General features: G+C 41.3%; 1 protein-coding gene across 1 annotated transcript in view; it reads right to left on the bottom strand.

Annotated features, from left to right (window-relative positions):
* The window catches only part of pkib (protein kinase (cAMP-dependent, catalytic) inhibitor beta), a 20,732-nt gene extending 8,300 nt beyond the window's left edge, over positions 1-12,432 (bottom strand). The window contains exon 1 of the mRNA XM_035681432.1: positions 12,193-12,432. The gene's annotated coding sequence lies outside the window, so the exon portion shown is untranslated. The remainder of the gene's footprint in view (positions 1-12,192) is intronic.
* Between the last annotated feature and the right edge of the window lie 1,589 nt (positions 12,433-14,021).

Here is a 14,021-nt window from a genome sequence, read left to right as displayed (position 1 = left end):
GAAGCTGAATACTGCAATGACTTCATAATGTAAGTGAAATGTACAATCTCAGACACTCCTTATTTTTGCTGGATTGAGAATGTATTAGATTGTCACACCAGTGAAGCATATTGGTGGTGTTTTTTTCACACCCCTGTGTGTGTAAGGTGTGCTTACAGGCTGATAATCAAAGAGTTTGGTGTGATCATTTTACTATTGTTTGCTTACACATTTTCTATTATAAACTGGTTTTAATCATATCAGTATCAGCCTGTACTGTATGTGCAAACCAATCAGACACATATCAGACTATCTGTATATATGTCTCAATACATGTCTGCAGGGGATCTTTAAGTTTCTCTTGATTTTGATCTTGATTTTGAGCACACAGATTGTTTCCTGGAACTTTTGACTCTATCTCATGGTCTTCTTTATGAAATGGAACTCCCTTGTGAGACCACCTGCAGACCAAAACTCTGTATTTAGGTCACTTGATGACACTAATCAAGTTCTATTCGCTGAAGAAGGCCATGAAATACTGTCAAATGTTCCATAAGAACATTTTAAAAGGTAGTAAGTAAACCTAGACTGTGCAATATCTTACACAAAAATTCATTGTTTTCAGTTTCCTTAAAAAATCCTCCCAATTTCCCATGGAGTTTTATATAAATAACTATATCATTTTGCACTAGTTACAGGGAAAATTAATATTTCCTTGAAAGATCGACTGGAACTCAAGTATTATATGAATGAATCATTTGTTTATTACTGGAGACCTTACTCTTTATATGTGTTGAATTAAATAAAGATCTTTATTTTTATGTTCAGCTGCGGTGGTGTGCATGCTTTGCACTATAGACCAACCAACACTGGATTTTTGAGGCCAATATATATATCGATACTCAGATAAATTTTTTTCACAATTATATTGACCAGTAGCACATCAACACATGACAACACAAACAATCTTGATCTCTTGCATAGATTTATGTGTGTGTGTCTGAAGATACATACATATTTTATAGTGTAAAAATCTATTTGTCAGTGCTCTCTGGTGAACAGACATAGTTTCTTAATGATCTTTGGCATTTCTGTTCTGCAATGCCTTGTTACTTCTCTGCCAACATATACACCGTTACCAACATCTACAATAAGCTAATATTGGCAAATATATCTGCCTGGCGAGTTTATCAGACCAGCTCTATTGTGCACTGACTAAAAGACACTCCAGGCTACACTAAATTGGAATTAAATGGACGTGTACCACATGAATACTGTCTCTATTTGCCCTCTAATTTACTCAGAAACAGTTCTTTTTCCAGGAAACTTCTTAGAAAACTATTCATAAATTACAGACCCGTAAGATATATTTTTACATTAAATATTACTTCCACTTACTTAATTGGTTTCAGGCATTCAAATTGGTCGTGAACTGTTTTTAAACATACAAAATACTGGCACAAAATACAAGCAGAATTGGCAGCTTCAGTACAAAAATATCTGCACTGGTACTGGCCTTTAAAAAGCCATATCTGTCAAAGCTTTCTTCTCTCCAAACAAGAGACGATGACGGATATCAGTTCTCCGAGCCAAGCAGCCTGGCCCTGCCCGCTGCCTGAGGCTGACCTCTATTCTGCGTCTCATCAGTCTAACACTCGCAGTGTGACAGCCACAGAGAAGCATCCACACTCACTGCACACGCTACAGCTTCACTATCGTCCATACATTACAAGTCAGTGCATGTAGCACATGAGCTGGCGAAGATTGAATGAAACATGATCACATGTTCTGCTCACAGTGTGGCATCATTTAGAGATATGTTTGATTAAGAAATTGGCATGTTTTCACTATGGATGTTTTACAGTCATAAAGCAATAGTTTTGTGCTCATTTCCTTCTCTATTGGGCTTGTTCATAACTCTCATCTAATAATGATGGAGTAGAATTAGTAATAGATAGAATTTGTTTCTCTCTCTGCCGACAGCCCCACCACAGCAAATCCCACCCCTATATGTCCATCCAGAGTGTGTTGTCTTTGTATTGCTACTGTATCCTCCCCTCCCCTATAGTCATGGTATTAGTCAGTCAGTAAGACTGTGGAGGTTCAGGTCAGATACAGCCTCCCCGCCTGATGAGGAACTGCAGAAGAAATGATGTTTACACAGCCGGCGCAAACACGAAAAGTTTTAGATGAATAAATAATGGCTGGGATTAAGTCCCTCGCTATTTTTAGTCCCTCATACCCTGTGATTATTCCCTGTCCTTCTCCCCACTTTTTTCACTGTTATCCTAAAGCTTAACATGCTCTAGCTGCCATGGAAACTGCACCATTGTTATAAAGGCAGTTATATAGTGGAGGAGGGGAGCCAAGGAAGAAGCACAGTATCTTTATACTGCACTGGTATTGGGGTTTTTCTGCTCCTGGAGATATCTTTTGTTATCATAACATCAGATGTGATGTTAACATTAACTGTGGGGCTTGTTGATGGAGGTATAAGCAATGACAACCATGCAGAAACAGAATAAATACTGTTATTACTGTTGTGTAGGACTGTATAATATAAAACATTGCTATTAAAACTGATTAAACAGAAAAAGATTGATAAAAAATGCAGTGTTTATAATGTGAAAATATAATGATAGGAGATGTATGCAGTGCAAAACTGTGAACTTATACGCAAAATATAGCTACTGAGAAAAAATGTGAAGAAAGGAAATGGGCTTCACATTCACATTAACAGGTGCACAGGAGGTCATACATATGCACAAAAGCTGGAAGGTGAAGCACGACTCGATATCAGCAGTTGATTTTCAAAAAAGCTGTGTTTTTTTTCCTGAGCAGCAGCAGCAGAGAGGGAGAAAAGCCGAGAGCTGAGACTGATCTAATGAGACAGCGTGATCACAGCCTCCCTTCAGATCTCGCAAAAATCCCGGGCACATCTTCCCGTCTTTTCTGCTGATCCACGCAGCCCTTTTTCTCACCATGGCTGCCTGCTTTCATGTTTCAGGACTCGCAGACAAAAACGTATCAGCCGAGGCTTTTACTGCGTAGATAATTTGCTTAAAGGAAATGGGGGAGGAGGTCTTTTGAGAGAGAAATCTTCAAGGTCTTGTGGTACAGGTCTGTGCGCAAGTACAATATCAGCCAGGTGATTCGCTGGGTTTGAGAAATGTCTGGACATGAAAGGTTTTTCCAGATCTTTTGTTAGAAATCAACCCTTCAATATAACCCTCAAATAATCTGAGGATGGATATTTTTTTATCATTCATATCAATATTATTACTTTTAGTGTCCTATGGTAAATAGGACACTAAATTCTGTCTCAGAGGACTTTCCATTCAAATATGAATTCAGTTCTGAGTGAATCATTCAATTGGCCGTTTAGGAAACACCTTCCCAGATTAGCAATTTCCCAAATTTAGTTTAGCAACCATAAATTCTGCTCCAAAGATGCTCGAATTTTTTGATTTTTCTACATGCCAAAGCAAGAGTTTACAGGGTGGCGTTGTTAATCTTTCCAAAAAAGCAAAGTTGTAAGAAATGCGTTTGGTCTAAGGAAACTTTCAAATGTCAGCATGCAAGGCTAACTCTTACTGCCTCCATTAACTTAGCATTGCCAAAGCAAAAGGAGCATATAGTTGCTGACTACATTAAGTTTCAGGTTACGTTAGAAAAAGCTCCATTAGGGACTGGAACCTCCACTCCGTGGGAACCAACTTGTTAATAGCAGAAAATGATTAATTGGTTAATCCTCATTCCCAACTCATTTTCTCTTGTAAAGGTGAAACATATTGTTTGAAAATACAAATAGTAAAGCAAAAATGTGTTCGTCTAAGTTTAAGTTTTTTTTGGTCGTAGGTATGTAGCCATGACCTTATTTAAGAGCAAAGACAGGAAAGTTTGACACACGTAACAATATCAATAATATTATAATGATCAGCTCTCAGCTTCAGTCCGCTGAATACTGGCTGAAAACCTCAAAGCCTACTTTCAGAAACTCCCCACAACACTGAAAGGAAGTTACAAGCACTCACAGATATCATTCAGCTTTATTGTTTGATGGTACACAGGTCCAAAGAGCACCGTCGCAATTATTGAAATAGCACCTACGTAAAAGCAAACCGCCCTTTCTGTAATTAACTGTGTTTAATGTGCAATAACAACAACAAGCCATTATACGAAATGAGGCCAACAAGGTGCCCTCCACGTTGCCAAATATGAGACAGATTGAGCGGCTTTTCATAAGGGTCAATCACAACAACAGAGCACCCAGCTATTTACAGCAATTAGCACACTTGACAGAGAGCCGTAAACAATGGCTGGCAGGAAGCGCTGGCAAAGGCCTCAGGAATGATCTGAAGAAAAGGAACATGTTGAGCAAGAACAGAGGATGCACTTTTATACTTCAACTAATCCCGGCCATACACAAACGGACCTCCAATTTGATCCATTAGAACAGGTCAAACATAAGAAAAGCACACTGTCCTAACCCTACAGAATGTTCTACTTTTGCCTGATGGTGGTTGCAGTGATTACCATTGATGTGTCTCTACTCAGTCTAATTAGACTGAGAGAAGTAAGCATGGATTGGTGGCCTCTGACTCCAGCCTCTACCTGTTCGGTTCAATCACAGTTCTTAACGGGAACTCCCATTTTTCGCATCAAAGTCAATTACTTGTCAATAGGAGTACTACTCAGCCTGTGGAAATGTCTTATTGGGCTCTGCAGGAGCGTTGCAAAGTCTGATAAAAGTCTCTATTGAGTTGCATTATGGGAAGTGTAGGATCCAGCTTTATTGGAGCTTGACCCATACAGAAATTAGAAGTCAGGATATCTCTGCCTTTGCTCTATCAATTTTGACCATTTTTTTCTGTCTCCTATCAGTTCCCCAACACTTGTGGAAGTGCAAAACTAAATGAATGAAGCATTCGTCTAATTCCAAAGGGATACCTAAGTTACTATAAAAAATAGAATAGCTTTTTTTTTCATTTAAGTTCTCAAATGTTAAAGCAGCCGTACAAGAACTTTGCTAAAAATGGCATAAAAGTGTTAGCTAATAGGTAAACAACTTCCAGTTAGTCCCTTCCATGTCTGGTTTATGCCCTGCCCATACCGAGTACAGATAGAGATACATTAGTTGGTTGAACAGATACAGGTATATATAATGGTGTACTCGCTCAACCCAAATTCAAAGTATCCCCAGTACTGAGGTTCGATAATGCTCCGACGACTGGAACTAACAATTATTACTGTCTCATTACCTATTAATCTGACAATTAACCTTTATTCTAAAAAATGTCAAAAATAGTGACAAATTTCTAATGTGACATCTTCAAGATGCTAATGTTGCCACATCAAAAGTCCACAAACACAAAGATATTGAATTTACCTCCATATAAAACAGAGAAAAGCAGAAATATTCACATTAGATAAGCTGCAAGCAGAGAATGTTCGGCATTTTTCTTCGTAAATTACATCAGAAATGTTTATTTTATCAAAATTGTGACAAATCATTTTCTGTTGAGTGGTATCACCTTTCACAATACATGTATCACTTGCACCCCCCGTAGCTGCAGCAAGGCCAGGAGAATAAATCTGCTGTACGTGTGACACATGTCCGATACATGTGTGACACCAGAAGGACAATGTGTGCTGCCGTCACGTCAATATTTCAGCACAAAGCCTGTTGTTTTAAAGAGTGTAACCGAGGCCGTCCTCCACCCCGGGCGCTCCGAACTAGACCATCGTGTCAACAGCGATGCGGTCCGGGTGGCTGCGGCTGCACGTGCTGCTCCTGCACGCTGGCTACCACCCATGGGCCTCTGGCACTCTCTGACAACAAACCCTGGCAAATGGGGCATCGGCTGAGACACACACACACACACACACACACACAAAATGCTATAAAGCCAACACACACACACACACACAGTGTCACCCCGCATCAGCACAAGTGTCAACCTCTTGTGTTGCATTTGTGTTTGTGATTAAAGCTGCACTCAGCAGAGGATCTGCAACACAAGAGGATTTCATCTCCACCCGTCCAATTCCACGTCTGTTCATCCTGCCGTTTATACGGATCCAAAATGAACAGAGAGGGACTGACATCCATTTCCCGATATTTCCTTCAGCTACTCCTGAAAAAATCCCAAGGTGTTCCAGGACCCAGGCAGGGTCTTAAAAAGTCTTAAATAAGATTAGAAATTGAATGTATTAATGGTTAATGTTACTTATATAAAGCAGCACTTTTCAGTTTCCCTTTTAAATGTCTTTTTGGGAATAGGTTTGTATTGATCATGCTAAAACAACTACAGTTTGGACATAAAATAGGTCTTAAATTGCATTCAATATGGTCTTAAAAAATCTTAACTTTAACCCATTGAAACCTGTAAAAACCGTGCAGACCAGACTGGAGATACAGTCCCATCTGTGTGTTCTGGGACTAACCCACCAACATCAGATTGGGCTGTAACTAACAAGTATTGGATGTAAGTATTTTCTCAATTGATGCCATTTTTTTAAATAATTAATTTTAATTGTTTGGTCTAAACGATGTTCTGTCACAATGTCAAAAAAAACAACCAGGATGATCGCTTGTTTTGTCCGACCAACACTTACTAAAGATATCGACTTTATTATCACATAAGACAAAACAATTTGGCAAATCCTCAAAATTCCTGGGAACTAGAGAATATTTGCTTGTGTGCCCTTCCACCAGACAATGTAAGTCCAATATTCGCTCTTCCTTTGACTCCGTTTTGGTCTCTACCAAAGCCTCTTTAGCTTTTAAATGCTCCTCTATGTTAGTGCTAGTTGCTAACTTTCTCTGTCTGGTGTTTGGTTCTGGGCAGGTAGCGTACGGTGGGTTAATTTTTCACTCTCATTATGTGAGAAAACAAAACAATGGGCGAAAAGAGACCAAAAAGGACTAAAAGAAACTCAAATTGTTTGATAATTCTATGTGGGTTCGTCATTCGAGGCACACCATTAACATTGCGCATAGTCATTTGATCCATTGTGGTTATAAAAATATTAGTGCAGCTTTAAGTTCTGCCGTAACACATTAGAGCCAGTGTTCTCTACTCATTCCAAACTCTGGATCAATCGACAGTAGATCTGATGGATTGAGATTATTTTGATTTCTAACTAGTGATACTCAGAACTGTCAAACATGTCCCTCTCGCTGCCATCTGAGGATGCAAATGTGCAAAAGTTGCCAGGTGCAGCCGTAGAGAGGCATCTTCAGGGATTGACAATACAATCAAACAGGCAACTGCACCTCTCACTCCTTTAAGCTCCCTCCATTTTACCAAATAGACAGAAAGCTCTTTCAGATGGGGTGATGTCACTGACCAAACCGCTTTGAGATGCGTGCCTGTTTCCAGGGCAGACGGAATTCCACGCGGTAATTAGGGGGGGGGGGGGGCAGAGCAGCTGATTCCATTGTGTGGTCTGATACACAGAAAAGGTCGCTGATCTGTGGATTGAATGGATGCCTTGGGAATTACAATAAACCCTTTGTCTCTGCACAGGATCCCATCCCATCTCACCTACAGTTCCCTTCCCATCTAATCAGTATGGAGGGGCTGGCAGCAGGAGAGATGACATTGACCAACCACAGTCCTTTCCCACAGAGCCGGGCAGAGGCATGCTGGGGGAAGTCTATTGAGTTAGGCTGCCTCTCGTCAAGGCTGGGCTGCTGGGAAAATGGGCACAGAGAGGTTGAGGTCACAACAGTCTAACACAGCTTCTTTAGGAAACGGGTCCCGTCTGTTCCTGTTATCATCCTCCGTCCTTTACATCTCTGCAAAACACGTCCGGCGTCTTATATGTCCTCCAGACCCAGGTGGGGAAAGAATTGACTGGCACGTTTTAATGGCAGAGAGATAAAAGTCCGCCGTAGCCAAATGGCAGACAGCCATAGGTCACAGTAAAGGGCAATGGGCTTTACAGACGCACCGGCTCGGACTAAACTCTTATAGGTCACTGGTCAATACAGAGGAATAATGAATGACTAGAATTTAGCCCGGGAAATTACTGTTTCCATCTTCAAAGTGGCGAGGCCCGCAATCAATGGGAATTGAATTTGGTGCCGGGTGGTAAAATTGTAAGTGACAGGCGGCACTTGGCTGTCGTTCATCTTGCTGCAAAAAGACACATTTCAAAAGTGTAGAGCACTTGTCTTTTTTGCTTCAAAAGCATTTTTATGGCAAACAGCAGATGTAAAAAAGGGCCCAAAACAACATGTGTTCCTCCTCTTTTCATCTCAAACACTCTGTCTGCAGCAGGGATGAGCAGGGCAGGCTGTCATTTGAAAGTTGTTTGATGCTACACAATACCTGAGATTGGGGATTCATAGCAAAATGCTTCACTTTTTGAAAGCTTACTTTAGTGTGTTGCTTATAACAAACCATTTTTTCATTAAAATCACCCAAAGCTTATTGTGATGTCTCAACATTGCCCGTTCTGTCTCTCTAAAGCTGGGTTGAAACTGAGTGGTGCAAACTGAGGCAAACATGCGCAAAGAGCCTGTACAGTATGACTTGAAGACAAGCAGAAGAGGAAAGGGGTCTGGAGACAAATAACTCAATAGCTGTTGTTCTGCGGTCAAATTGATGCTAATAAGGCAAAGTGCTCACCTTTATAGTCCGAAAACCGAAGATAGTCAAGACAAGCAGCACTGCCTGATATTTGAGAAGCTAGAGCCAGTAAATGTTCGGCATTTTTGCTCGACACATGACTTGCATGATTAATCAATTATCTATATTATTGTTGATGATTTTCCAATGATTAATTCATTAATTAATCAATCTTATTTCAGCACCAAAGTTGTCATTTATTAAGCTTTTTGATGTGCAACACAAAATATTGTATATTTGACTAACCTTGCATGTAACAAACCATATGGCGTGGAACAGTAAGTCTTTGAAAACTTAAGTCAAAAATATCTGTATTGGGCGCCCGGTTAGCTCAGTGGGTAGGGCTGGCGACCCATATATGGAGTTGCTGCAGCGGCCCGGGTTCGAATCGACCTGTGGGGCCTTTGCCTGCATGTCATCCCCCCTTTGCTGTCAATCTTCAGCTGTCTCTATCCAATAAAGGCCAAAGAAATAAAAAATAAAATATCTGTATCATACATATAACTCTACTTGAATACAGAGTTTATGTGTCTGTCTTGGCTCAGCCGATGAAGATAAGCTGCTCAGTAGCTGCTCAGGTCACTGGAGATTAAACAGATTTTATAGGTAAAGCAGTTGCCTGTTTACCGATTACAGTGGCAGCCTTTGTTCCGTGTGAAAGATAAAGATAAGGCTGTTTAGGAGGTCAGTGATAAAGGCTTGAGCAGCCAGTCACGTCTGGCACCTCTGGGACTCCAGAATCAGAACGCGTGGGCGGAGGGCACACGGTGCGATGTCATCATCTGTCTGCCATCATAGTATAACTCGCAGTGACATGAAGCCTGGTTTCCAAGAAGGAGCAGGATGCAGAAGAAGAACATTTCATAGAAAGTGGGGTGATTCACCCAGCAGGTGACGGAACCGAGCGAGCTGCCTGTGACAACGGTGTGAACAATGTACCTTCCCTTCCGATGACACAACATTAACTAAGAGTTTTTAAATAGTACCAGAACTGGCTGGATTCCCACAAGAACAGTATTGCTGCATCATTAAAACAATTACACAGATACATTAGAAAGATTTCCCATTTTTATCTTACACCCATATTGTAGCTTGCAAACTTCAGAGCTGTTTGGGTCATTGTGTATCTAATACTATTATATAATGTTATATTTTAGGTCAATTTAAAGCTGCACTCACCAGTAATTTGTTTGCTACAATGGATCAAGTTATTTTGTGTAATGTTAAAGTTGATAAACCTACAGAAAATGATCACCCAACTCCACAGTTCCCTTCAGCTCTATTTAGCTTCTTATAGCTCATTGTTTTGGTTTGTCCGCCCGGAAATCTACTGTTTTCTACTGTTGGTTTACTCTGACCGCTCATTATCCTCATTCCCAGCTGGTTTCAGCAAAAAACTCAGATAATCCCACTGTACGCAACATAGCACATAGCATTTAGCATGTTTGCTAAGGAGCCAGATATTTTTCTCAGGAGTTGGTGGAGACCAAAACAGGAGTAAAGTGAATGTTCTTCAGGCGGCCAGAAACAGATAAGATAAACACAACTTCATATGAATGCTAATGTCTGAGGGAAGTGTGAATAGGCAAACATAATAACCATAAAAGGTAAGAATATGTCAATGTTGTGTCTGCTGCCCCCTAGTGACAAAAAGAAAAACAAAAAACATTGAATGTAACTTAGAGGAACAGTGTGTAGGATTTAGTGACATCTAGCAGTGAGATTGCACATTACATACAAGGGAAACCCCTCATCTCCACCAAGCATGTAGGAGAAACTACGGTAACTAAAAACTGTTGTTTGGTTTGTCCATTTTGGGCTACAGTAGAAACATGGTGGACTCCATAGAAGAGGAACCGCTCCCTCTGTAGACAAAAACGTAAGGTAACATAAACACAATGATTCCTATATTCAGCTGATTATACACTAATAAAAACACATGGACACATGAATAGTATGTTCCAGTAGATCCTCCTATATAGAGGATACACCAATAGATACACCAGTGCGTAGGATTCAGTGGCATCTAGGGGCCGTGAAACTGTGACCATGTTGAGTTTGTCTGTTCTGGACTACTGTAAAAATATGGTGGTCCAATATGGCAGAATCCATTAAAGTAAACAAGTAGATAAAAACGACTCATTCTAAGATAAGGACAACTCAGCAATTCCTATATTCAGCTGATTATACACAAACAAACAAAAACACCTAAGAATATTATATTCCAGTTCTCCCAGTAGATCATGCTAAATGTTACACACTGGAGGAGTAAGTCCTAGTATCGCCCACACTGTTTGACTGACACGCGATCACTGCATCCTACAGTAAAAACAGCAGCCGCTGAGCCAAGGCCAAGAAATGAGTCGGATTTTCAAAAATGACCTCATGGATGTGTAATTAACACAGGGTGAAATCACCAAATTAAAAGAAGTGCCTCGGAGCTAAAATGAATATTAAAAACAGGGAGGAGCTGCTGTGTACCCCAGCACACACTGGCTTCATTTTCCATTTGACATTGTGTATCCCACTCATGATTCACTGTGCACATTCAAGAAAGCCAGGATTATAACAACCACACACAGACAGACGCCCTAACAGGTTTTTACATTTGGTGCTTTTTTGGAAACATTTTCTGCTCCACATTCACCAAAGCAGAGAGACTGAGGCTTGTCCAAGGCCTCTGCACACACGTGGAACAGGCTCTCCTAAGGATAAGGACATGAACGCACATGCAGTGTAACATTTTTGCTTTTACTTCAGGGACAGTTTCCTTAAACACATTATATCATATATCAGCCAGTTGGGAGTTTTGCAACACAGGATGCTCTATGTGGAAAATGACGTCTATTTTTATAAATGAAGAGTGGTCACATTTAAAACACTGAACACTGGCAGACAATTCAGTCCAATGGCTCTTAGACGTGGCCTTCAAAACCGGATCCTCACTGAACCAGCTAGACTGTGTGTAAGTCATCGTGAAGAAACAACCCAAAGTATGGTGTAATTACAGATTCTTCTCAGTAGTAGTAACATTACAAATGTTAAATGTTTAAGACTCAGCTCTCCATATCACGCTCACCATCTGAAGGTCACTGTTTACGCACCTTTTAATAAACCAGAGCACATAATCCAGCTGCCATAGAGCTCTCTGCTGGGAGCCAGTGGCATTTTGAATAGAACAGCTGATGCACACAATGCTGAGAGTCCATATGGAGGTGACAGGTAGGCTGCTGGAGCTGGCCTGCTTTTACATCTGAACAAGCCTGCAGCTGATGCCAGATAGGACTGGTGTTGGCAGATAGGTTGGTCACATGATCATGACTTGTTGTTTGTTCTTTTATTATTATTTTTTTTTTCAGTTTCAGTGCAGATAACAGCTCCAGCATGCATCATTGATTCCTCCCTGCCTGCCTGCCTGCAATCTACTGTACCCAGCAGCGTCCTCTCCAGCCCTCATGCCTCTGGCTGTTTCAGAGGTTCGGTAACGTCAGCGCGCAGCAGCAGCCGCCAGTCTCAAGTCCTACCTGTGGAGCAGAACAGGTGACAGTGTATGTGCGCAACGACGGCCACTCACCAAGTGATTTCAGCGCGCTTCGCCAGGGAAAAAAGCCAAGGAGTCCGAAGTTGGAACTAGCCGCCAGTCACCATCTTCCGCGGGGACGAAGAAGAGAGAGTGCGGGGTGTCAGGGGCTCCGTCCTGGCCGACTCATCACACTGCTTCATTCCAGCTGACACCGCCGGACCCGCGGCGTAGTGACTGCTCAGCGCCGACACCACCGAGCACTTCACCGTGCGCTCATTCCCAGCAGCAACAGGGAGGAGCGTCAAGGGGCCCGCACGCAGCTCGGAGGATACAGGAAGCGGAGGGGTTTACTTCAAAGTAAAAGCAGAAAAGATGTCGCGGAGAGAGAAGATGGAGGAAAAGAAGCGTCAGTTCTAAGTATGAAGTGGAACAGCAGATAGATCACATTGTAAAAGACTGTGCACAGAAAACAACATACACATAAATAATAACAGCAACAATAAAGATCTGTCAGTGATGGGGATATTTTGCCCAAAAGAAACGGATTTCTTCTTCTATAGCTTGGTATGATTTTATATAATGTTTTATATCCTGCTCTAGAGGTCTAAAATGTTAAATCATTTCACTTCTTCTCTTCTGTCTGACCTGAAGCTACAGGCCTATCACAGCAAAACGCACCGTCCACCATAATGCAATGTTAATAATGCTTCAATAATACCACTGAGCCTATGTTTAAGTTTCACTCATTAGACATTCAAAATAGATACTACAGCCTATATTATCATTTAATTCATTAGCATTAAAATTATGATTTTATTATTATTACTGGTAGTTTTTGATTGAATTTTTTTCCCCAAATGTTCATGATTTGTTTTATTTTGAAGTCACGGTGGTACAGCTTCCGGTGTAATTGTCGCTGACTCTGGCCGTTTTGTCTTGCCGCTGCTGCTCAAAGGTTTGTACCATTGTCTCTTCGGTAAGGGGTGCACCGCACAGACACAGTCCAATATTAGGAAATGGAATCGCCTTGTCACCTGTCATTTGATAGCAGCCAATCCCTCAGCAATGTGTCCTCAGCTCTGGCCATTTATTGGATCCCTTTATCTCATTCTTATTACACAGATAACAAACCCGAGCGTTGTAGACACTGCCACCTTAAAATAGAAAACAGGGGTCCAGTAAGAGCAAAGTCAACTGTGATTCCATCAAAGGCTGCGGTTGCTTCACTCAACAGGCTTACATTCTCAATATGTATTATTATCAAACTGCACAGTGTACCAATAAAGCTGGTGACATGCTTCAGAGCCACAGGACAATGACAGGGAACATGTATAAATCATACTATTGGCTGATCGGGAGCCTCATAAGCAGACATGTAAGGTCCCTTTCAGCCCCTCAAGGAATGTTGGCATGGTAACAGTAATGAAGCTGTTACCTGTTTGACATCGGATTCATTCCACTACTCATTAACCCACGCAGTAATGGGACCCCATCTGCTTTCTTTTGAGTATGTTAGAAGCTGCTGTTGTTTAGACTGGAGGGAGGTGAAGGTGTGGAGGAGCAGAAGCTTTATCTTTGCACTGATTATTCACAGGTGAACACCTTCGCTGTATTTCTGAAGGTCAGACACAAACAGATGGAGGTTTGCCCCCCTGTTGCTTTAAACTCACTGTCTGACCTTCCCTGTCACACCTGTTTACTCACTGCATGCTACCTCTGGTCAGACTAAATCAGTTTTGCGCCATATAACTGGGCTATACAGCGACTTTGCAATGGCCTTTATAATGCATGTGGGCTGCTAGTGCCTTTCCCTTCTCTTTAGTAGAAATGTTCTGTTGCATCAGTGATATTTAAAAATGATTATCCCTACAGTGTGCTGT

This window comes from Morone saxatilis, unplaced genomic scaffold (assembly GCF_004916995.1).
Source record: "Morone saxatilis isolate NCDOM2014 unplaced genomic scaffold, NCSU_SB_2.0 Contig9, whole genome shotgun sequence".
NCBI lineage: Eukaryota > Metazoa > Chordata > Actinopteri > Moronidae > Morone > Morone saxatilis.
This window is presented reverse-complemented; position numbering and strand designations above follow the sequence as displayed.